The sequence below is a fragment of the Pantherophis guttatus genome, chromosome 5 (assembly GCF_059756535.1).
Source record: "Pantherophis guttatus breed Tessera chromosome 5, ASM5975653v1, whole genome shotgun sequence".
NCBI lineage: Eukaryota > Metazoa > Chordata > Lepidosauria > Squamata > Colubridae > Pantherophis > Pantherophis guttatus.
The window spans coordinates 81,177,622-81,202,637 of NC_142067.1; the positions used below are offsets into that span (position 1 = coordinate 81,177,622).

The window sequence follows — 25,016 nt, forward strand, 5'->3', positions numbered from 1 at the left end:
ACCGCCCAGTACGCTCCCGTAGAGAGGGGCTTCTCAGGGTGCCGTCAGCCAAACAGTGTCGACTGGCGGCCCCCAGGGGGAGAGCCTTTTCTGTGGGGGCACCCACCATATGGAACGAGCTCCCCCCAGAGATACAGAAGATTTCGGATCTGCGCACTTTCCGCCGTGCCCTCAAAACATTCCTGTTTCAGCAGGCCGGCCTGGCCTAACTTTCCCTTTATATTGCTTTCGATTTTATTTTAAACTGGGATGTCTTGAATTATCTAGGACCAGAGTGTTTAGTATATTTTAATTGGTTTTTGTTTAATTAACATTTGTATTACATGTATTTTTTATCGTTCGCTGTTTACCGCCCTGAGTCCCTCAGGAATAGGGCGGTATATAAATTTAATAAATAAATAAATAAATATAGTATTAGAACTGGCATCAGCTACAGTTAAATACATGGAGGTACAGCACTGGTAAAAAGAAGTGTGTTATACACAGAATATTGCAACTAGATGTGATGTTTTAACAAAATCTAAATTACTTATCATAACTCAGATGCTGCAAAAAAATCTAGACAAATATATATAGGAGATGGAGAAGTTTGACTACCACCCAAATTAAAAATTTTAAATGCCAGTTGCTGGGGAGAAACTATTGCCTTCATATATTGCTTAGAACATCCTATATGCATCTAGCTAGCCACAAAGAATGCTGGACTCACAAACCTCTGGCCTGATTTATCCCATTTCCTCTTACATTCTTATGAGTAAGACCTGTTTGTATTTGAAATTGCTACTGAAAAGGCCTTATCCAAGATGGTACTGAAGAATCCCTGCCCAGTACTACAATACCAAAGTAATGGCATCTTCATGTTTCCATCTTGTCTTTTAATGTGGGGTTGTTTTTTGCAAAAACTGGTAGTCTGAATTTCTGATTTGGATACAGCATGCCTCTCCTCCCCCCCCCAAAAAAAGTACTACACATACCTACTCTTTAACTTTAACATTATTCAGATCAAGAAATAAAGAGTTGTTTATTTGTTACTGACTGAAATATTATGTCAGGTAACAACTAATTCACTGAAGGTCTAGGGCCTCATACTGTAGTACCTTTCATCTATCAAGTATCCAGCCAGTCCTTTCACGTAAAATATGGTTCAGGTCAGACTACATGTACCTACCTTTCAAGCCTAATAATGACCATGACCTTAACAATGGGGGAAAGTTATGAGTAACAGTTTGTACAAAGATCTTACTCTGGTTATTTCCACCAAGTAGTTAATGCAGCAATTATTTTAACAAATATTGTATAGAAATGTGTGATGTTATAAAATCAGGCCACATTTGTATCTTTAAAATATGTTGGCAATTAGAGATATTTTTTTCATGCTTCTTTAATTCCAGGCTTATAAACATCAACTATAAATCTAGAACTTGATTCTCTCTCTCCCTCCCTCCATCCCTCCCTCTCTCTATTGTAAGCTTTAGATATTAGAGAAGAACAACTTTTCTCATATCTTAAAAAAAGATAACTATTAATCTAGGTAAGTAAATGCACCACTATTTTCCCACTTCAGAACAGAGTTGAAACAAAAGCATAGGGCTAGCCTTTGCAGCTAAGGAACAATTCAAGACTACAGAAGTAGAATCATAGGGTTGGAAGGGACCTTGGAGGTCTTCTACTCCAACACCCTGGCCAAGGCAGGAGACCTTATTAATACTAGACAAATGGCTGTCCAAACTCTAGTGATGGAGCACTCACAAGTCCCAGAGACGTGCTGTTCTATTGATTAATTGTTCTTACTGTCAGAACATTTCTCCATAGCTCTAGATTGTATCTCTCTTTAACAAACTTCCTTCCATTGCTTCTTGTCTTGCCCTCAGATACTTTGGACAATAAGTCAACTCCCTCCACCCTGTGACTGCCCCTTAAGTACTGGAAGACAGCTATCATGTCACCGCTAACACTTCTCTTTGTTAGGCTAGACCAGGGGTCGGCAACGTGCGGCTCTAGAGCTGCATGCGGCTCTTTGGGCCCTCTCCTTCGGCGCCCTGTCAGATGATCCCACCACTAGGTGGCCCCTCCCCTCCCCCTCACTCCTCGCCTGCCCTGAAAAGAGAAGGGCTATTGTGGCGGATAGAGACTGGCTCCGCATTCCAGAGCGGGAACGAAGCGTCCCTCTATTTGCCTCTTTTTCCAGCCCTTGTTAGTGCTGTGCATACTTCGGCCGCTGAGGGAGACATGTGACTTTGCTCTGCACCGAGACACTGGCTGGGCTGCCCGGCTGCAGCCGATGCTCCGCGTCGTAATGGGCTCCAGGAGGAGGAGGGGGGAGCGCTGTCTCTCCCATTGTGCAGTGCACTAAATTTAAGTGCAAAAGCAGCAAGCAGCCACGGAGGCGATGAGAGGAATATGCGGAGACACGCCCCAACCGGTGTTTTGGGGTGGAGAAAGTCGTGTGTCTCCCCATATTCCTATTGCTGCCTCCATGGCTGCTTGCTGCTCTTGCATTTAAACTTAGCACGCTGCACAATGGGGGAGACGGCATCTCCTCCTCCTCCTCCTGGAACCCATTACAATGCGGAGCATTGGCTGGGGCGGCCCAATTGGTGTCTCGGGGTGGAGAAATTTGTATGTCTCCCAACAAGGGCAGGAAAAAGAGGCAAGTTGAGGGGCACTTCGCTTCCGCTCTGAAATACGAAGCGAGTCTCCATCTGCCTCCACTGCCCTTCTCTTCTCAGGGAAGGCGAGGAGTGAGGAGGAGAGGAGGGTGACAGGCGGGGGGCCAGCCAGCTGACAGAGAGCCACAGCAGGGGGACGAAAGAGCTTCATTTATCTGGGTACCTGAAATGACTCTTGATTTAAAATTAAATCATATGTTAAAAAGCACCCAAAGAAGAAGAAAGAACAACATCAGGGAAAAAAACCCAACCCTCGCCTGTTTTTGGAAATGGTTCAAGAGGGAACTCGCGTGTGCGTGCACACACACACACACGAGAGAGAGAGAGAGAGAGGGAGGGAGGGAGGGAAGGAGGGAGAAAGAGAGAGGCAGAGAGATGAGAAAGAGAGGAGAAAAAGAAAGTGCCTGGACTACTGCAATGCTCTCTACATGGGGCTTCCCTTGAGGAGCACCCAGAGGCTCCAGCTGGTCCAGAATGCGGCCGCGCGGGTGGTTATGGGAGCGGTGTGGCGCTCCCTTGTGACCCCCCCTCCTGCGCGAGCTGCACTGGCTCCCGGTGGTCTTCCGGGTGCGCTTCAAGGTTTTGGTTACCACCTTTAGAGCGCCCATGGCATCGCACCGGGGTATTTACGAGACCACCTTCTGCTACCAATAGCCTCTCACCGACCAGTACGCCCCCATAGAGAGGGGCTTCTCAGGGTGCCGTCAGCCAAACAGTGTCGACTGGCGGCCCCCAGGGGGAGAGCCTTCTCTGTGGGGGCACCTACCATCTGGAACATGCCCCCACAGAGATACGGAGGATCCCGGATCTGCGCAAGTTTCGTCGTGCTCTCAAAACTTTTTTATTTCAGCAGGCTGGCCTGGCCTAACTCTCCCTTTTAAATTTTTAAATCGTTTGATTTGTTTTATAAATTGGGTGTTTTAATTTGTGTTTCGGCCAAAATATTTAATAATTTTAAGGGACTTTTAATGTTTGTATTATCTGTATTTTATCTTGGCTGTTCATCGCCCTGAGTCCTCCAGGAGTAGGGTGGTATAGAAATTTGATAAATAAATAAATAGATAAATAAAGTGAGATGAGAGGGAGGGAGGGAGATGAGAAAGAGAGAGGGGAAAAAGAAAGAGATGAGAGGGAGGGAGGGAGATGAGAAAGAGAGGGAGAGGGAGAAAGAGGGAGAAAGAAAAAGAGGGAGAAATGGATGAGAGAGGGAGGGAGGAGAAAGAGGGGAAAAGAGAGATGAGAAAGAGGGAGAAAGTTGAGAGAGAGAGAGACCTTTTTAAAAGAAAATACCTGGAGCCACAAAACCTGGGTAGGCATGGCGGGGGGGGGTATCATGTGACTGGGTGGGAGTGAGTGATGTCGAGTTGGCCACGCCCACCCAGGTTTTGTGGCTCCCGGTGTTTTGTTTTTTTGTGGGAAACGGGCCCAAGTGGCTCTTTGAATGTTTAAGGTTGCAGACCCCTGGGCTAGACATTCCTATTTCTACTAATAATTCATCATACAGTTTTGTATCTAGACTGCTGATGATAATCTTTGTTGCTCTTTTCTTTTTAGGGTCTTAGGCTTAGCATGTTTATATTTTGTTGCAACCAGAACTGCATGTGGTATTCCAAGTGTGGCTTCACTTATGCAATATAGAGCAGTACTATCACTTCTTCTGATCTTGATACTATCCCTCTCCTCTGTTGATGCAGCCTAGGACTGCATTGCTTTTTTTTGGTTATCCAAGATTATCTCAGAACACTGATGCAGAAGAAGAGAAAATTGATTAGTTTTAGGGTCAGGGTCAATCTGAAACTGACAAAATATCCAAGAAAGATGTGCTGCTTGTGATTGGAAACTGGGATACCAAAGTTGCTACAGTGGAAGAAGAAATGCAACCAGTTTCCACACATGAACTCCAAACATGTATCTGCCATTTTCAAAAAGAACATCAAGAACCATTTTACAGTTCTTAAACTCATAGAGAATCAGAGAAATTTTGGAACGAAACCAAAGTAGCTGTTAAAGATAAATATGAAAAGAAAGTGCCAGAGACCAAGAATAGAAGAAAGGAAACTGGATGCCAGAAAAACAGTAAAAATTGGCAAGAAGACAAGAAAAACAAAAATCTCAGGAAGGAACTTGCAAAAAAATTCACATGCTTGTGAGAAGAGATAAAAGACAGTATTATAACCACATCTGTAAATAGACTGAAGATGGAAGCAAGAATATATAAATGAAAATGGAAGCAGACACACATATAAAAAAAAAAAGTATTCTAAAGATCTTAAAGATCTTTATACTAAAGAAAAATAAGGTTCCAACCTCAAATTATAATAAAAGACACAACAGATCCGATAATAATTAATTCAAATAATATCGAACAGTATCAAACAAATAGTGTAGTGAAATTCTGTACAATAGAAATGTCAACATCTAAAATGGCTTAGAAAATTTTCCTTAGTTACAAAAGCCTCTGGTCATTACAAAATCAGAAAGCTACAGAAGGAAAAGCATAAGAGTATGTAAAAGTTCTAATTTATGTCAGCCAATCTGAAGAATGACATAGTGGCAAATGGATTGGAAGAGGTTGATCTACACATACCAATACTAAAAAAAGAAGACTTAACAGTGTGAAAACAATTGCACAATATTCTTTGTTTTTGTTCTGCCCCAGCTACAGACCCCAAAGAACACAGCACACACAAAATCTATAAAAAACTTATTTTGCTCAAATAATTCAGTCTTTATCACACAAAGGCTGTTAATAAACTTCCTTAACAGCCTACAAGAATCCTAAGATAAGGTAATAACAGTCTTACTAGAGTTGGCAGAAAGCCCAGAAACAATTTTGCAGAGAATCCACTCAAAGGAGAATGAACTAAAGTTGTTCCTTACAGCTTGCTGCAATCGGCGTTCCTCCTTAAATAGGCTAAGGGAGTGGCCAATTAGCCCCAAGCTTTACTCTCAAGGAAACATCCTCCTGAGGAGCCACTCCTGCCTTTTGGCAGCTCTGCGCACCCATGCATTGAGAAGAGGTTCCTCCTCTTCGTCCTCTTCACTTAAAGGAGCTTCTGGAGGTTCTGAAGGCCCTGGCTGAATCCCTGCCTCTGGCACCACATCTTCACCAGCCGCCTCACTGTCCGACTGCTAGCGCAGCACCACACCAGCCTCCTTGTTGTCGGACTCAGCTACAATCTGCACAGGCCGCTGATGGGCCACAACAGTTTTTTTAATATTCTGCCTTTCAATAAAGCAAGCTTATAGAGATACTGAAAATTAAGATCAATTATCATTTATTGAATAATATTAAACAATGTTTTAAAACAAAAATAACCCAAAGTTTTTCTTTAGGTTCATAGTGTAGTGGATTTTTTACATAATGTAAAATGGTAATTTTATATGACACCATGTAAATCCCCCTAAAAAATACTACTGGAAAAGATACCTTTTTGCCTTCCTAGGACTCAGTTTAAGCATGAATTGTTTAAGGTTTACATTTTAAAATACATCTTAAGCATTTAAGTCAGTGGTGAAATGCACTTGCCTTCGCTACCGGTTCAGGAGTGTGTGTGTGCGCACCTCTTCTGCACATGTGCAGAGCCTTCTCCGCATGCGCAGAAAGTAAAAAATGGGACATAATGATGTCCCGGGGGGGTGAGCGGAACCTCCCGTCAGCAGCACTACCAGTTTGCGCAAGCCGGATAGATCCGGCCAGATTTCACCTCTGATTTAAGTATAACATTGTTCAAATCCTCCAGTTACAGGTTCCTTCTTAGTTGACTGAGGTATAGTCTGGCTTGATTATTTGGGAGACGTTTCAGCCTGTAAGTTTTGAAGTAGTGCAGCCACCTGTATGTTGATCTATGTTTCTCTTAGTTTAACAAGATCTCCAGGGAAATAACAATGATTGGGCCCAGACAGTGATGAATTTATTAGTACAGCCCTTTTTAGGAAATATTCACTAGAGCCAACAGTACTAAATAATTTTTGAACAACCTCCAAGAGATTATGGGAAAGTTGGTTGAACAGCTTCAAAGACCCCTGAAGGAAGTGAATTATCTACCTTTCATTTAGGCTTCAGAGCTGGTTAGAATAGAGAGAAAGCATTGATCCCACCTGGGAAGTATCTGTGACAAAACCAAGATGAGAGAAGTACATCCGTTCTCACCATCCTTGCTTTATCAGAAGTTTTCAATGCCACCAATCATGGTACACCTCTGGACCAATTTCAAGAGATGGGAGTGGGAAGCAACTTTTCCCATAATGCCAGTTCATAAAAGTTAAATTATCTTCCTAGGTTGACCTATATTTTCAGTATTTCTAACTATTGATTGTCATCATAGAAATGCTTTCTTAGAATTAATTCCATTATTCCATAATTCCATTATTCAGATTAGAATAATGGGTGAATGTACAGTTTCATAGGATTTCACTGATTGGAACCACACCAGAGGAAAGAGGACAATTACTGCAAAACAGTTGCCTCCCACTCCCATCTCTTGAATATACAAGATTTCATAGGATTAGCTTGCATATAAATTTAAATATCGTGTAACAAAGATATTTTATTTGCTAAACAATAAAAACTAAGAACAAAACTAGCACTAATTTTAATATCCTTATATAAGAAACACAACATATAAAGTTAATGGTTTAAAAAAGTTTTTAATATGAGCAAAGAATTCTGCTAAATTTGTTTTTTAAATCTAATAATTCTTAATGTTAATTTAAAGAATTAATCTTTGATTCAAAATAAATCTTTTACATTTTAAGTGCATAAATCTGTATATAATCTCATTAAGCAGAAGTCATTAAAGAGAATAAAAATGCCCAGAATTTATAAATACTTTTATAAATATTAATTTAAAAACAAAATCTTAACTATAAAATTGATACAAAAGTTGTTCCAAATAAATCAAACGTCTTCTATTAAGTTACAAATAAAATGCTTTAACATAGATATCCATCATAAGAAAATTCAAAACTTCTATTACAACTTTGACATATGGAAGAAGATATGATTCATGTAGAGGGTCTTCATCATTATAAACATAATTCAATATTATGTTTCCTGTTTTAAAGCAAGCCATACAAATGTATTTTGAAACATAGAAATAATCAGGAATTAAATTACATGAATAAGAAAATAGTTTCACTTTTATTCTTCAATCTACAGAAAAATTATGTTTACAGATTTTAAGAATAATAAACTATGGTATCAGAAAAATTAGAACATCCTCAAAAATGAATGAGCAATAATATAAAAATGAAATTCAGTGCAGTCCACCCAAAATTCAACACAACTGTTTCACTGATTTCAAAGAACTTTAATTTGCATTGTTAGAGAGTAGATTGATTGCACTAAATTATGTTAAGCACAAAATTAAATTCCTGAAGATAGCATTCAGACTTGCTATGTTTATTTTACTAATCAAATAGCTAATTGAAGTTGCATGTTAAGTATTTGAGGTGGGAGTTCTTATTTCTAACTTGAATACAAAACTGGAATAAATTAGTATCTCAACTATATCCTGAAGATGGAAGTAGTGATCTTCAAGTCTCTTTTATGGATAAAACTAGTGTATATGAAAAACTTTACCCTATTTTAGAGTATGCAATCCATATGCATAAATGCAAATATTAATTACAGAATAGCTCTCTGTAAAATTAATACTGAGCACCGAATTTTTATCTCGAACAACAGGAAATTTAATTATACAATTTATCTGGGCAATTCTATACATGTTTAAATCCCATTAAGTTCAAACAGGATTGTGCTACCTCCTTAATATATGTAGAAGTTATGATAGTTTGGCATATACTTAGTGCTGTGATTCCAAATCAAAATCCTGCCAAGAACTGTTTTACATTCAAAACCATAGAAAACCAAGTTTTCTTTCTTATAACAATAAAACCATTTAAGAGAAGCTATATTTAAAAATTGGCCCCATTTTCTAATTTTCTAATCAAAGAAAGCAGGAGATAGAAGGTAAGAAAAAATAAGTAGATTGCATTGACTATATTTTCTTCTCCATAACCTTATATAACACACTGATTTTATTTCAACTGCCTCATTTGGTGGCAAACTTCGACATTAACCAACAGCTACATGTGTGTAGTGCACTCAAATATTGTATACAGATTTAAAAAAAGATGATATTCCCCGAGATATCTGGCATGAGAGGCTAAGAAAGAAATTTTGAAAATTAATATTCAATTAGGACATTTTTCTACTTCATTACCTTCAGATTTAATTTGCACTACCTGTCAAGTAATTAAACATTTTCTTTAAAATACTTTTCTTTTAAAAAACTTAAATAATTGATTGTAATATTAGATGTGATTGCATAGGTTGAGAATGCTTACATGACCGAAGGGAATCTTTTAACTAAGTCAGTATAGTAAATTAATAATATATAGTCCAAGACCAGGAATGTACATATACTGCACTGTAAAATTCAGCCACTTTCAGAAGAAATAGCAGTACAAGTGATGGAAAATGTAATTCTAATAGCAGAACTAATAAACAGATATTTTATTTTAAAGGTATTAATGGACTACAATGAGATAGTTATGAAGGCTGCACTTCAGAACAATCAAGTGATGGCAGCATGAGGGGAATCCTCAAACCTATCTTTCTAAAGAAAATCCAAACTTCACCCCAGGGTGCTTCCAGGATTTTGCCATCACATGTCAGTGTCAGCTGTCAGTGATCTAAAGCTGTCTATATCATTTCTTTCTTTCAAGAGGGAGAAGAAGTTAGTAAATGAACATTTTCTTTCATGCATGAATATTCCCAGATATTTTTTAGTCTTACATCTTGCAAGAATCTAGAGCAAATAAGAGAAAATAGAACAGAAAATAAATTTGATGCACATCTTGCAGCCCAGATTACAGCTTTAATGAACACTGTAGGCAACGAAACACAAAAAATATTTTATGTCTGCAGGTTCTCTAAATCCGTAAAATTACTCATTCCCAACTCATGGTAGGAGGCAGGGTTTGAAACGCACAGCATCTCAGACAGAAGACACATATTACATACTATAAGAATAATAAGCGACCAGCAGCTGAGAAGGAAGAAAAGCTGTTTGAGTTAAGATTCTTAAGCTAAAGCCAGGACAATGTCAAGCAGTCTGGCAGTCAGAAGAGATTCATTGCAACGGGAACCCGGTCATTTCCTAAAATTCTCAGGACCATTTATTCAGGGATGCAAGATTTGGTCAGCTCTGGCACTCACCTATGCTGCGGGCTCTTGCTGGGAGGGGGCGGGAAGATGGGCTGTGATTACCGTGGGGAGAAACCCCCCGAAGCAAAGACTTGAGGAAAATCCTTGTGGAAAAAGAAGGCGAACCTAAGGGGTCGCCAAGCGCGTTCGAGCTACCGAGGGGAGGCACCAAGGCGAGGGGAGAGGTGGGGAACAACAGCCGCGGCTGGCAGATGGGAGCATGCGTCTGCGAGGCGCGGGGAGAACCGCATCAAAGAAGTAGGCGGCATCTTCAAGGGCGACAGCCTTGGTACGAGGGTGGTGGACGGTGGGTGTGGGTGGGATTTAAAAGGAGGCGGTTACAGGAAGTAGGAGGAGGAAGGGGAAAGGATGACAGCAAAGGGGCGAGGGCTGGAGGGAGAGTGCAATGACAGACGAGAGCAAGTCAACGCCCCCATACCCAGATTCCAGCGACTCACCGGGCCTCGCACAGATCCGCGATGCGCTTCAGTCACGGCTGCTTCCGCTGCTCCTCCTGCCGCCGCTGCTGATTTCGTTATGTCCGCCCGCGACAATCCCACCGGCGCCTCCCTCTGTCCCTCCCGCTTTCGCCTTCTCCGACTCTCCGCTCCCGCGTCCAGTCCTAACTCACACTCGCTGCCGCTTGCAAAGCTTTGAGGGAGGTGTTGTTGAGTTGGGTAACTTGTTATTTGGTTGTTGTTTTTTTGGTCACTGACATGAGCCGTCGCCAATTGGAAACAAGCGCAGGGAAGAGGCCACGCCTTTGTCGAAAGAGAACCAATAGGAACATGCATTCCCCCTGCGGCATGGTGGGCCGAAGATGGGCGGGCATTAGCAGCGCCCCCGCGTCTCCATCCCGTCCTCCCTCTTGTACGCAGATTTAGGGCCGCCCACCGCAGTGCATACGCGGGCTCGAATGGCTTTGCGGCTCGCAAACGTCGAAAGGAGCCGTCGGGAAGAAGCGGGTTTAGCGGCGGCGGCTGGAAGTGGAGGGGTTTGAGAAGAATAGTTGCAGAAAATCATCACTGGGAAGTTGTAGCTGGTGTTGATGGCGAAGTGTTAGTAGAATCTCAGGCGTAAGGGACTTGCACTATTAGTGATGGCTGCTGTCATGACGAAGCAGCAGCTATAATAGGGGTGGAGACGAAGGATGTAGACTAATAAGAATGTACAACCGCCTAGCCATTTCTATGAGAAATAGCTGATCAGAGATACGGATATAATTTCAGTACGACAGCACGGTATATTCTTTTATGTGTGTTCGTGCTCTGAAGGATTACAGTCAAAATGAGAAAGGCTTATGTCTCTGCTTTGACTAAATATGGCACAGGCATAATCTGAAAACATTTTTTTTCTGCATCATCATGAGGTGTAATTTATCTCATCCCCAGGCCATGAATGAGACAAACTTAAACTAGCCACACCCAAAGCTGCATTTATCCTCTGGTGATTTTTTTTTTAATGGGGTGTTCAAACACCTCCAATGTGATGTTGAGGGAGAAGTTTATTAAATATATCAGTGCTGTAGACTGGAATTTGAAATGTATTGAATTTTAGTTTAAGGTAAAAGAAATGAAATTTAGATTTTGCTCAAGGTCAGCATATCCCCGGTACCTAATTTAAAGGTGAAGTGTGAATTTCCAACCAGAAAAAAAAGTCACTTTTGACTTTTATGCCTGGGTTTGTCCTTGATAATTCTTTTGGAAACAATAATTCTTTTCATATATTTACTTAACTAGTCTACTGTAATGTTGGTGCTCCCAGGCCATTTTTCAGTAACTAGACAGTTTTAGGAACAAGTTACATAGTTTTGGTAAATACCTTAGCAATTTCACATTTCCTCATATTAAGAGAATAGTATGTCCCTCAAATAATGTTTTTCTTCAAAGAAAGCCATTATACTTAACAATGTAGCAAAAGAACTACTACTTTAGGAGGAGGATGCTTTAGCATATCCTAGAACAGGGATGGCTAACCTTTTTGCCATCGCGTGCCAAAAGCGGGGGGAATGCAGGGTGGTCGCACGTGCACGTGCCCACACCCATAATTCTATGCGCCCTGCCCCCCCATGCACGTGCGCACGACCACCCCGTGCTCCCACCGCTTTTGGCATGTGATGGCACGGTGCACCCGATAGGCCCATTTTTTGTCCTCCCCAGGCTCCAGAGGCTTTCTGGGAGCCTGGGGAGGGTGAAAATAGCCTTCCCCACCTCACCGGAGGCCAGAAACAGCCCATTTGCTTACTTCTGTTGGGCCCAGAAGGCCCGAAAATCAGCTGGCCAGCACGTGCATGCGTGCTGGAGCTCAGCTAGGGCAACGCTCGCGTGCCCACCAATATGGCTCCACGTGCCCTAGAAGATCTTGTGGGTACTGAAGTTGCAGTTATATGTTGTATTAAATAATATTGTTCATTCAGTGTTAGAATTCAACTGTTGTGGCTTGTAAACTATTATGGGTATTCTGGTTTAATGTGTAAAAACAACTAATGGTGGCTAACTCCGCAAACCAGAGCTTTCCATGACCTTAACTTTTGTCTTTGTCAAATGCTCTTGTTCAGCTACTTCAATTTAAAATTAAAAAATGAACACACAAGCAAACATTACCTTATTCTTTGGGGGCTACAAAATGATTATACTTATTTATAGATTTAGCAGAAAAACACCTGCCCAGGTGTCATTCTGCACTATGCTACAAAATCCAAATGTCTACTTACTAGTTATATTTGTTTCTTACAATTGTTTATATTTAGAAAATGGAGTTATGAAAACTTCAGCAGGAAGCTTATTTCCTTGAGATCCTCTTATAATTGACATGCAAGTTTACTTCTCTGCTTAAATGTATGCATGTCACAAAGGTCAAGGCAATCTGGGGTTATGTTGATGCTTGTAGCATTTAACAAATTATACAGATATTGAGAAAAAATTAAGCACAGTTCTTAAATTATGTAACTTAAATTATACAGTTCATCAAAAAAATCAAGCCAGAGACTTCCGGTCGGCACTGCCGGCTCCGTGGACGGTCTTTTAAGACTGCCAGCCCTGCGTCTCCGTAAAAGCCGCTTTGACAGCACAAACCGGCTATCTGGCAGCTGAAAAACTCTCCTTCGGGAAAAGAAGGAGAGGAGAGCCGGTGGGCGAGAGTAGAGCTCCCCGAAAGTCCTCTGGAACATTTCCAGAGGCTTGGAGGGTGAGAGCTCCCCAGCCAGCCCACCAAGAAGCTCCAGAGCCAGGACGACTCTGCGAAAGCAGAGTGAGAAGCCGCGATCCGATCCTGCTTTCAAAAGTGAGTTTGACTGATTACAAGCGCAGGCAGAGCGGAAAACAGGAGAACAAGCTTTAAAAGTACAGAGCTTAACTCCGAAGTTACTTTGTTTCAAACTGAAACTCATTGAACTGGAGGCTGAAGATGGCGTCTTTGTTATGGTTTTGAAAGTGAAAGCCAGAAACAAAAGTGCTTGAGAACTTTGACTGGGAGAGTGACTAGCTGCTTATTAACTGCTGGGAAGTGAGAGTTTGTAAAAAACCAACAAAAAAAACCAACAAAAAACTATCCTGCCTGATAAATTGGAGACTATAAATTACAAACATTTTAAAGTTGTTTAAAAGACTTTGTGGCTTTCAAAGATCACTTTAAAAGAGGGGGAGGAAATGGCTTCTAGACAAGTGAAACCAGGAGTTGTTAAAGGAGGGGGAGGTTCTCCAGTTGTGTCAGTGGTGACACAGAAAGCACAACTTCCGGCTGATCCACAGACTCAGAGTCAGAGTCAGGAGGCTGCACTTAATGATTTTAAAGAGTTTATGAAAGAAGCTATGAATAATCAAGCAACATCAGTGAGAGAAGCCATGAATAATCAAGCAATAGCAATGAAAGAAGCTATGAATAATCAAGCCACAGCAATGAATAATCTAACACTACTTGTGAAAGGGAAATTAAAGAAAGTTGAGGAGGATATCAGTTCAATCGAGGTGGTTGCAGAAAAACACGATGAAATAAGAGATGATATTGTTTATGCTGTATCAGGATTGTCAAACCTTGTTATCCAGCTTGATGGGAAAGTTGAAGAAATTAATGAAGCCAATTTAAATTTGGAAAGTAAAATGGGTGATGTCATGACCAGAACAGAGAAAGTGGATGATGAATTGGTAATGTTACAATACAGATCCATGGAGTTTGCTTTGAGATTGAGAGGCCTGAAAGAAAATAGCAAAGAAAACTTAAAAGATATTTGTGCTGATGCTATTGCAGAGATAATTAAAAAAAGATCAGAAGATGTGGCAATCCAAATTGATAAAATTTACAGGGTTAATTCCTGGTTGGCAAAACAAAGACAGCTGCCAAGAGATGTGGTGGTCTATTTCACAACTAGGAGGATCAGAAATGATATTTTACAAGCTTCTTACAAGAATAAAGTTCAGGTGGCTGGGCAAGAGGTGGTGGTTTTGAAAGAGATTCCTCCAAAGATGTTGAGAAGTAGAAAAGACTTTGGCTTCCTGGTAAATGAGCTGAGAAATCAACAAGTGGCATACAGATGGGACGTTCCAATTGGTCTAATAGTGACTTACAATGGAGAAAGATACCGGTTAAACACAGTCTGGAAGGCAAAAGATTTCTATGTAAATGTTTTAAAGGCTGGATACCCACCCTCACCAAAGTGGGGAAGGAAGAAAACAGAGATGTTACAACAAGAAAAAGATGGAAAACAGATACAAACCTATGCTGAAGTTGCAGCTGGAGGAATTATTATGGAAGAAGATTTGGATCTTGGGGGCTTACCCCCAACTTTGGAACCACCTAAGAAGGGAGAGCCGAAAGTACAACGACTGACCCGATCAACTTATAAACTTCAAGAACAACAACTAAAAAGGCAACAATCTCAAGGTTTATCTCAAGAAGTCCAAAAAACAGAAGCAGTGGGGGGGGGGGGCTAGGCCGAAGAGTAAGGTGGAGGAGGAGCTTCAGCTGATGCTCACAAGGCTTTGAAAGGCTAAAGATGGCAACTAAATTCCTATCTTGGAATGTCAATGGCCTAAATTCACCACAAAAAAGAAAGAAAGTATTTCACTACTTGAAACAATTTAACAATGACGTTATTTGCTTGCAAAAAACACATATCAGATTATCAGATCAAAAATATTTGATAAATTCAAGATTAGGTACACATTTTGTGGCATCAGCGCTAGAGAAGAAAAATGGACTAGTCATATATGTAAGGAAAGGACTATCAGCTAATTTAATTGAGGCAGATGATCAAGGAAGATATATTGCAATTGAATTATTAACACAGACTGGAAAAATGCTTTTTATTGGAATATATGCCCCTAATCAGCAACAAGACAAGTTTTATAAATTTTTACATACTAAAATAATACAATGGGACTATAAATCTTTTATATTAATGGGTGATTGGAATGGAGTAATAGACACACAGAAAGATAAAAAAAGCTTATCAAAGATCTCAACACGGGCAAAACTACCTAAATCTTTTTTTGATATGATGGAAGATATAGAACTGAGAGATATTTGAAGAGAACGTAATGTGGAGGAAAAAGATTTTACTTTTTTTTCTGATAGACATCAATCCTTCTCCAGGATTGATTTTATACTAACCACAAATGATTTTATTTCCAGGGTGAAGAAGACAAAGATATGTCCAAGAACTTTAACGGATCATAGTCCGGTTTGGGTGGAATTCGAACAGGAGAGGGGAGAAAGGAGGTCTTGGAGGTTAAACGAAAACTTATTTAGATATGAAGAAAATGTGAAAGAGCTTAAAAAACAAATGAAAGAATTCTTTGTTATTAATATGAATAAGGGTACTCCTATGGAAATGGTCTGGGATGCTAGTAAGGCTTATATGAGGGGTATGTTAATACATATGAACAATAAATATAGACTAAAACAACAAAAGAAGCGTAAAGAGATAGAGGAAGAAATAAAAAAGAAAGAACAATTACTTATATCTAATCCAGGAGATAAGAAAGTAAAAGAAACAATAAATATACTATGAGGGCAATTTAATATGTTAATGGCTGATCAGGTGGCAACTAGTTTACAATATGCTAAACATAATACATTTTGTAATGCCAATAAACCAGGTAGGTGGTTGGCCTACATGCTGAGGAAAAAACAGAAATCACGAGTCATTAGTAAGATAGAATATAGAGGTAAGGAAGTTTACCAACAGAATATGATTAAAAACGCTTTTTTGGAATTCTATACAAAGTTATATGCTAGTGACTCAATACAAGATATAGATATAGATAGATATTTAAAGGAAGGGAATATTTCGGAATTAACATTGGAACAGAGAGAAGGATTGAATCAACCAATAACTTCTGAGGAGATCATTGCGGCAATTAAGCAGTTAAAAACAGGGAAAGCTCCAGGAACAGATGGATTAACAGCTGCTTATTATAAGAATTTACAGTTTGAAATGGTAGAACCGCTTAGAGCTCTATTTTGTAAAATTCAATTGGGGGGGAGTTTCACCCTCTTGGAGAACAGCTTTTGTTTCATTGATTCCGAAGGAAGATCAAAACTGTATCAAACCTGAAAATTTTAGGCCAATTTCACTTTTGAATACTGATTATAAAATTTTTGCTAAGGTATTAGCAAATAGATTAATGCCAGTTATGCAACAAGCAATTCATAATGACCAATCAGGTTTTATAAAAGGGAGACAGATGAAATATAATGTAAAAAAATAACCAGATCCCTGCAGCGTTCATATTTTTGGATGCAGAGAAAGCATTTGATCGACTGAATTGGCAATTTTTGTTTAAGATAATAGAAAAAATGCACTTTGGGGAGTATTTTATACATTCAATTAGAGCAGCGGTTCTCAACCTGGGGGTCGTGACCCCTTTTTTTGTCAAATGGCCATTTCACGGGTCGCCAAAGCCCTCTCTCACCCCCCCCCCACGCCTTCACTCACCCTCACCCTCTGCCTCTGTTGGATTGCCTGCCGTTCGTTTACCCCGCCCACTCCCAATCTATTGCTGCCTCCGGAGTCCCAGCTGATGGCTAGAGGGAAAAAAAACTTTAAATTCTTGCCGTGGAGCTTCAAAGAGCTAGCTGCAAAGAAGTAAATTCCTGGAGCAAATTTTTTTCCCCCTAGCTATGCTGAAAAGCGAAATTGAAAGTAAAGACGGGTCTTTGCTGCAACGTGACAAAATGAGGCAGAGAGATTTCTTTTTCTTTTTCCTCACCAAAAAAGGTAGGTGCAAAACTGCAAACAATGGGAAATTTAGGGCAAGAGGAGGTTCAAGATTTTAAAACACAAAAGAAAAAAAGCTCTATTTAACTAGGGAATTGTAATAATTGAGATACTATTGATTGTATATTGTGTTGAAAGCAGAAATGGTTAAGTTGTGGTTTGGAGGAATATATGGGGGAAATTATTTGGTTTATTATTATTGGTAAATATAATTAATTGATTTGTAAGAAATTGGATTGCATGGAAATAATTGGAATATTCATGTTCATATTGATTAATATACAAAAAAGATAGTTATATAACTAATTGATTTATATTAAAATGTTGAATTTGTATTAAACAACTGTATTACATAATTAACCAATGTGAGGATGGATATAAAAATAGATGACAATGCGAAGGGGTATAATATAGAATAGAAGGGAAAAATTGAATTCGATTAAGATTAGAGATGAGGATGAAGGGTAATATTGGCTTTTTTAAAAAAATAGATGAATAAATATGGTAAAAAGGAAATATAGAAATTGTAAATTTAATTGAAATGACTAAATACTGTGTTGGAAGAAATATCCTTCTGGGTTCTGCTCGAAGTGGGGAAAAAGACACTGGAAACATGGAGACTGCTTGGAAATATGGTTTAATGGTGGACAGGATCACATGGCTTGATGGGGCCCATTGTGTTAGTTTCTGTTGCTATTGTGTTGCAAATGTCCTTTGACAAAGGATTGACTTTCTGCCTCTGGCCCATTAACAAAGGGTGGGGGGCAGGAAGGTGAGAGCTGCTTTGTAAAATATGCTTCTCCATTTCTCATCCAGGAAAATATAATATTCTGCCTTTCTAATATTTCCCAAAATATTTCATTCTTCTAGGAAAGGGGTGGGTGCTAACCTCCTACAACTGTTTAAATTTGTGAACCGGCCAAATACTCTGTTCAAAGAAAATACGTTGTATGTTTGTATGTGTGTTTCTAATTATTGCTATTTATTCCTATTTGTTCTCTTTTATTCTTTAAAGTTTAACAATTCATTCTTTATCTTAATATCTTTATATTTGTTTGGGATTGGCTTTCTTCCCTTTCATCTTTTTTATTGTACAGCAATCTTTCTCTTCAAACCTACCACCTCTGTCTTTTCTTTCTTTCTTACTTTCTCTTCCTCCCCTCTTCTTCTTCTCCCTACTTCCTCTTTCTCCTTCTCCTCCTCTCTTCCTCCCTCTCTTACCTTCACTCCTACTCTAATTTCCCTTCCCTTCCTTCATCCCTTTCTATTGCTGTATCCTTTTATGCATATGGACTACTCAGAGGGCTGAAAAAGTTATTTTTGACTGGTCCTCGCACTTTTGACCAGTCCTCGAACTTACGGCTGTCCTCACAATTTATGTTTTTGCCCTATCTTGTCACCATGGTGAAGAGAAGCAGTTGTGAAATGAGTGACACGGTTGTTAAGAATGGTACAATGGGCATAAATGATGACCAGTCATAACTGCGAAGACCGGTCAAAAGTGAAAGGACTTGTCAGAAATCACATTTTTCAGCCCTCTGGGTAGTCCTTTTGTGCACAGGGACTACTCAGAGGGCTGAAAAAGTTATTTTTGACTGGTCCATGTTGAAGAGAAGCAGTTGTGAAATGAGTGACATGGTTGTTAAGAATGCTACACAGGCATAAATGTGAGGATGGTCATAAGTGTGAGGACCAGTCAAAAGTGCGAGGACCTGTCAGAAATGACTTTTTTCAGCCCTCTGAGTAGTCCCTATACACATAGCCATGGCCACCCGGTCACATGACCAGATAGCCACGCCCACCCGGTCACATGACCTCCAAGCCACGCCCACAAAATAAGCCACGCCCACAGAACCAGTAGTAAAAAAAAATTAGAACCCACCCCTGGTTGGGGGTCACCACAATATGAGGAACTGTATTAAAGGGTCGTGGCATTAGGAAGGTTGAGAACCACTGAATTAGAGCAATATATCAGGAACAAACAGCACAAATAATAGTTAATGGAGGCCTGGCAGAAGCCTTTAAAATTGAGAAAGGTAGAAGGCAGGGTTGTCCCTTGACGCCATTGTTGTTTATTCTAACTTTAGAAGATTTGTTGAATAAATTGCGGGACTCTGATAAAATAAAAGGAATTGTAATTAGACAGCAGGATTATAGATTAAGAGCATTTGCAGATGACCTGGTTGTTACTTTATCTCAACCTATAGAGGCGGCTTCCTATATGCTGGACATAATAGCTCAATACGGTAAAGTATCTGGATTTAAAATAAATCTACATAAGACAAAGATGATAACTAAAAATATGTCCATAACTCAAAGAGAAGATTTACGGAGATTAACGGGGTTTGAAATAGTTAACAAAGTTAAGTATCTAGGAGTATATAACACGAAATTGTCTCAAACACGAAATTGTTTAAAAATAATTATGAAGCTCTTTGGCAAAAAGTACAGAAAGAAATGGAAAATTGGAAAAAGTTACAACTATTATTACTGGGAAGGATAGCAGCAATAAAAATGAATGTACTACCTAGGTTTTTATTTTTGTTTCAAATGATACCAGTGCTTAAGAAAGATGGAAATTTGATGGAATGGCAGAAAGGGGTTAATACTTTCATCTGGGGTGGGAAGAAACCAAGAGTGAAACTGAAAATTATACAGGATATACGTGAGAGAGGAGGTCTTAAAATGCCTAATTTAAGATTGTATTATGAAGCAGCTGCTTTATCACAAATCAGTGATTGGTTTAACTTAACTGAAGAAAGAATGTTAAATATAGAAGGTTATGATCTTGGCTTCTGAGCATGTGCGAAGATGGCGGCTCGTAGGTGAAGCTCCGATGCCTCGGAGGAGAAGTAGGGCTTACTGAGGACTTTCGGGGGGCCGAATATCAGCTGTTGGCCCCCACCCAGCAAGAGGAATGTGTGGGCGGCCTGTCGCGAGCTTTTGAGCTCCCCTGGATGATCGGCGTGGGCGGCTGGAGCCGAAAAACGCCGCGAGGCTATGGCGGCGGTGAACGGGAGGCTGGAGCAAGGTCGGGGCGGCGCCGGGTTGCCTTGGCATCCCCCCCCAGCGGCGCCCCCCCCAGCGGCGCCCTCCCAGTGTTGGCCGGAGCGGGGAGGGGTGTGGGGAGACAGCAGCTCGTTGGAGCGTCCCCCCCCCGGAAAAGCACCCCGATATGGTTCCCAGCTGTCAGCAGCGGCCGCGACGGTTGGAGCGGCGGCTGCGGCGGCTGGGGATGAAACGACGGCCGCTGGGGCGGTGCTGGGTGGAACGGTGCTATCCTGGCTGTTTTCAGACTGACTTTAGACCGACTTTAGACTTTTTTACCAGGGTCGGTTATTTACTGCGGAGGGAGGAAGGGAAGAATGCAGTCCAACTGGTTGCTGACTTCTGAAGATCCCTGAAGCCCGGGGCTTAAAGGGGATTAGAAGACCCTATGGAGACTGGGGGTTTGGCAAAGTTGGGCGACTGGCCTGCCTCCCCCTGGCCTGTATCCATTTTCCCCTCCCCGCCGCGGCCTGGTTATGGGCGTGGGCGGGGCCGTGGCCATTTGATCTGGACCTTATCTGCACCGGCACTGGACTGCATTGGACTTATTGGACCCCTGACCTGACCTGACTATAATTGACCCCCGGTTTCCGGCTATATCATCAGTCCCAGTCACATTTACAATGCCTTGCTGTGAGGAGACGCTTAAGCCTGGGTGTGGTCACCGAGGGAGTCACCTTGCTGTTATTGCCACTGAATTAGACCTGTCGATACCAGCCGCCGTGAGAGGGTGGCTTGGTCATTGCTTTTCAGGGCATCGGCTTGAGACTCCTCTCCACTGCCGTGAGAGGACAGTGGAGCCCCGGTTTTGATCCGCGCCAAAATGGTGAACTGTCTCTCCTGGACTTTTAAATGTACCATCATTGAATCCTTAGCCTGACTCTATTTCCCCAAGCGAACTTGCAGGAATGTATTCACCGGCTGAGCTCTTTGCCTTGCGAGACTCCCCCCTCTCGCAAGCCTGGCCTTCCATGTTATCGAAGGCCTACCTCGATGAAGGGCTTTGGAACCCAGAGAGGTGGCATGTCACGAAGAGGGGGTTGAGGGGTTTTTTAGATAAAGTTTTAGCAAATGTCTTAAGGGGTTCCGGGGGGGGGGGAGGGTTGGATCAGAAGTAAGGCCGTGGGTATGGGGGATAACCCACTAAGGGGAGGGCCAGGTAAGGCTGTGGAGCACAGCATGGGGGGTGGGGGGCCCGGGGTCAAGAGGGGGGATAAAGTTCATCCAGATAAGGTTTTTACCATCAGTACCGTGGGTGGGAGGGGTAGATATGGCGGGAGCAGGGGGCCATATCATGTTAGGGGAGCGCGCGCCCGCTGTCTTCGAGCGGTGGCGCGCTCCGGCCCCCAAAGCTCCACTCGTTTTCCAGGTGGCGCAGATCCTCAGGGCCCTGGCCTCCGTCTGATGTTATGCAATGCCAGGTCTGTAGTAAATAAAGCCCCCCTCATTTGTGATCTTGTTCAGGAGGGGGGAGCGGACCTGGCAGGTATTACGGAAACCTGGTTGGGCCAAGAGGGGGGGGTCCCTCTTGTTGAAATGTGCCCACCAGGTTTCCGCGCATTCCATCAGCCGAGGTTGCAGGGTAGGGGTGGGGGGGTAGCGGTTATTATTAACGAAGGTCTGAGACCGAGGGAGGCCACTGTTCCTCAGACGGCCGGCTGTGAATCCCTCCTTGTGAAATGGGGCCACGGGGTTCAGATGGGTTTGCTGATCACATACCTGGCTCCCTGCCATGTGGCAGCAGCCCTGCCCGAGCTACTCAGTGTCATCGCCACGATGGCGGTTGAGACCCCTAGGCTTATGGTCATGGGGGATTTCAACTTGCCGTCCGTTGGTGAGGCATCTGAGGTGGCTCGGGAGTTCATGGCTTCCATGACAGCCATGGACCTGACCCAGTTAATTCATGGCCCTACCCACACGGGGGGAAACACGCTGGATCTGGTTTTTGTCTCTGGACAGTGGTTGAGTGATCTCGAGATAGGGGATATAGTCACCGAGCCCTTGTCATGGTCTGATCACTCTCTCCTTCGTCTCGACCTTCGAACCGCTACACCCCGCCGCAGGGAGGCGGAGCCGGTAAGATGGTTCCGCCCCAGGCGCCTGATGGAACCGGATAGGTTCCAGATGGAGCTTGGGCCATTCCCTGAGGCTCTGGCACACGCCTCGACTGGAGACCTAGTGGCCGCCTGGGATAGGGCGGCCGCTGGAGCTCTGGATCGGGTCGTGCCTTTGCGGCCTCTGACCCGGCGCCGATCTCATTTAGCTCCTTGGTTCACTGAGGAGCTGAGGGAGTTGAAGCGCCGGAAAAGACACCTAGAGAGTAGTTGGAGGGCCAGTCTTTCTGAATCTGACCGGACACTGGTAAGAGCTCATATTAGGAATTACCTAGTGGCGATAAAAGCAGCAAAATGTAGCTATTTTGCTGCTCTTATTGCGTCATCAGATAATCGCCCGGCCGCCCTGTTTAGGGTGACCCGCTCCCTGCTCCACCAGGAAGCGCGGGAGGACCCCTTGGAGGGTAGAGCCGAGGATTTTGTCCAATATCTGTATGACAAAATCGCTCAGATTCGGGAAGATCTGGACTCCGACTGGATAGTCTCAGGGGGAGGGACTGGGGCAGGTCTTGAGAATGTTATCTGGGATGAGTTTGATCCTGTGACCCCTGAGGACGTGGACAGGATTCTGGGTAGACTGAACGCGACCACTTGTTTATTGGACCCGTGTCCCTCCTGGTTAGTGCTGGCTTCTCGGGAGGTGACACGAGGCTGGTTCCAGGGGATTATAAATGCTTCGCTGGGTGAGGGTGTCTTTCCTGCCGCCCTGAAAGAGGTGGTTATTTATGTAAATAAAAAGTTAACAGCTAAAGTTATAGAAGCAGATGAAGATGGTAGGTTTGTAGCAATTGAATTGCTTACAGCAAATGGCCAAATTCTTCTGATTGGAATTTATGCTCCCAATCAACAACAGGATCATTTCTATAAGATGTTACATACTAAAATACTGCAATGGGATTACATATCTATTTTAATTATGGGAGACTGGAATGGAGTAATTGACTCTAAATTAGATAAAAAGAGTTTGGCAAAGTCTAGGATCAGATTACCACAGACCTTTTTTGACATGAAAGAAGATATGGAACTAAAAGATGTTTGGAGAATACATAATCCAAAAGAATTGGACTACACTTTTTTTTCTGACAGACACAGATCCTTCTCTAGGATTGACCTCATTTTGTTGACAGATGACTTACTTGTTAAGACAAAAAGAACAAAGATTTTTCCAAGAACTTTGACTGACCATAGCCCAGTATGGATAGAAATTGAGATGGATAAGGTTGAGAGACGTTCTTGGAGATTAAATGAGAATTTGTTTCGATATGAAAAAAATACAACAGAACTTAAAAAGCATTTGAAAGAATTTTTTGAAATAAATTTGAATAAAGGTACCCCAATTGAAATTGTGTGGGACGCAAGTAAAGCTTATATGAGAGGGGTACTTATCTACATGAACTCTAAACATAGACTGTTTCGACAAAAGAAAAGATCTGAACTGGAAATAGAAATAAAGAATAAAGAACAGTTACTCATTAAAAATCCAACAGATGAAAGAATACGCAGTGCTATAAAACTTTTGAAAGACCAATTTCAAATGCTTATGGCGGAACAAGTTGCAACAAACTTACAATATGCGAAGCATAACACATTTTGTAACGCTAATAAACCGGGCAGATGGTTGGCTTACACATTGAGGAAAAAACAAAGTATATGGACTATTGATAGTATTGATATTGGAGGGAAAGAAATTTTTCAACAAAAATTAATTAAAGACGCTTTTGTGGACTATTATACCAAACTATATGCCAAAGAGGAGGTGCAGAATGGACTTATAGAAAAATATTTAAACGATAAAAGAGTTACAAAAATTACTGATCAACAAAAGGAAAGAATGAATTATCCTATAACAGAGGAGGAGATAATAGTAGCAATTAAACAGTTAAAAATAGCCAAAGCTCCTGGCACGGATGGTTTGACCGCAGTGTATTATAAAACTGCAAGCTGAAATGGTGGGACAACTCAGAGATTTATTTTGCAATATTCAACAAGGGGGTAAAATACCCCCATCATGGACAACTGCTTATATATCTTTGATACCAAAAGAACAAGTCGGTCCTAAAAAAACCAGAGAATTATAGACCAATATCTCTTTTGAATACAGATTATAAAATCTATGCGAAAGTATTAGCCAACAAGTTGATGCCAGTAATCCAAAAGGTGATTCATGATGATCAAGCGGGATTTATCGAGGGCAGACACATGAAGGATAATGTAAGGCAAGTAATAGATTTATTGGAATATCTTCAGAAGAATAAACAGATTCCTGCAGTGCTGGTCTTTCTGGATGCAGAGAAGGCCTTTGATAGAGTGGATTGGAATTTTCTATTAAAGACTTTAAAAAAGATGGATTTTGGGGATCAATTTATACAGGCGATTTCAGCAATTTACCAAGAGCAAAAGGCACAGATCATTATTAATGGAAGTTTGACAACAGAGTTTAAAATTGAAAAAGGAACAAGACAGGGATGTCCGTTGTCCCCACTTTTATTTATTCTAACACTAGAAGTCTTGCTAAATACAATACGGGACTCTAATATCTTGAAAGGTATAATGATTAGGCAAGAGGATTACAGAATAAAGGCATTTGCAGATGATCTGGTTGTTACCCTATCACAACCAATGGAATCAATAATCTTGATGAAGACTATACAAGACTATGGTAAAGTTTCAGGTTTTAGACTGAATCCAAAAAAGACTAAAATGATAGCTAAAAACATGACACAAGATCGTAAACATGAGCTTGAAAGGAGGGCAGG

General features: G+C 41.5%; 1 protein-coding gene across 7 annotated transcripts in view; it reads right to left on the reverse strand.

The window, feature by feature from the left end:
- CDKL5 (cyclin dependent kinase like 5) overlaps positions 1-10,754 on the reverse strand; it is a 209,203-nt gene extending 198,449 nt beyond the window's left edge. For 2 of the 7 annotated variants that reach the window (XM_087871398.1, XM_034434415.3), the window contains exon 1: positions 9,895-10,294. The gene's annotated coding sequence lies outside the window, so the exon portion shown is untranslated. Of the gene's footprint in view, positions 1-9,894; positions 10,295-10,340 lie in introns of those variants that run through there. The other 5 variants (XM_034434393.3, XM_087871397.1, XM_034434425.3 and 2 more) reach the window with 5 other exon arrangements.
- Positions 10,755-25,016: the final 14,262 nt, after the last annotated feature.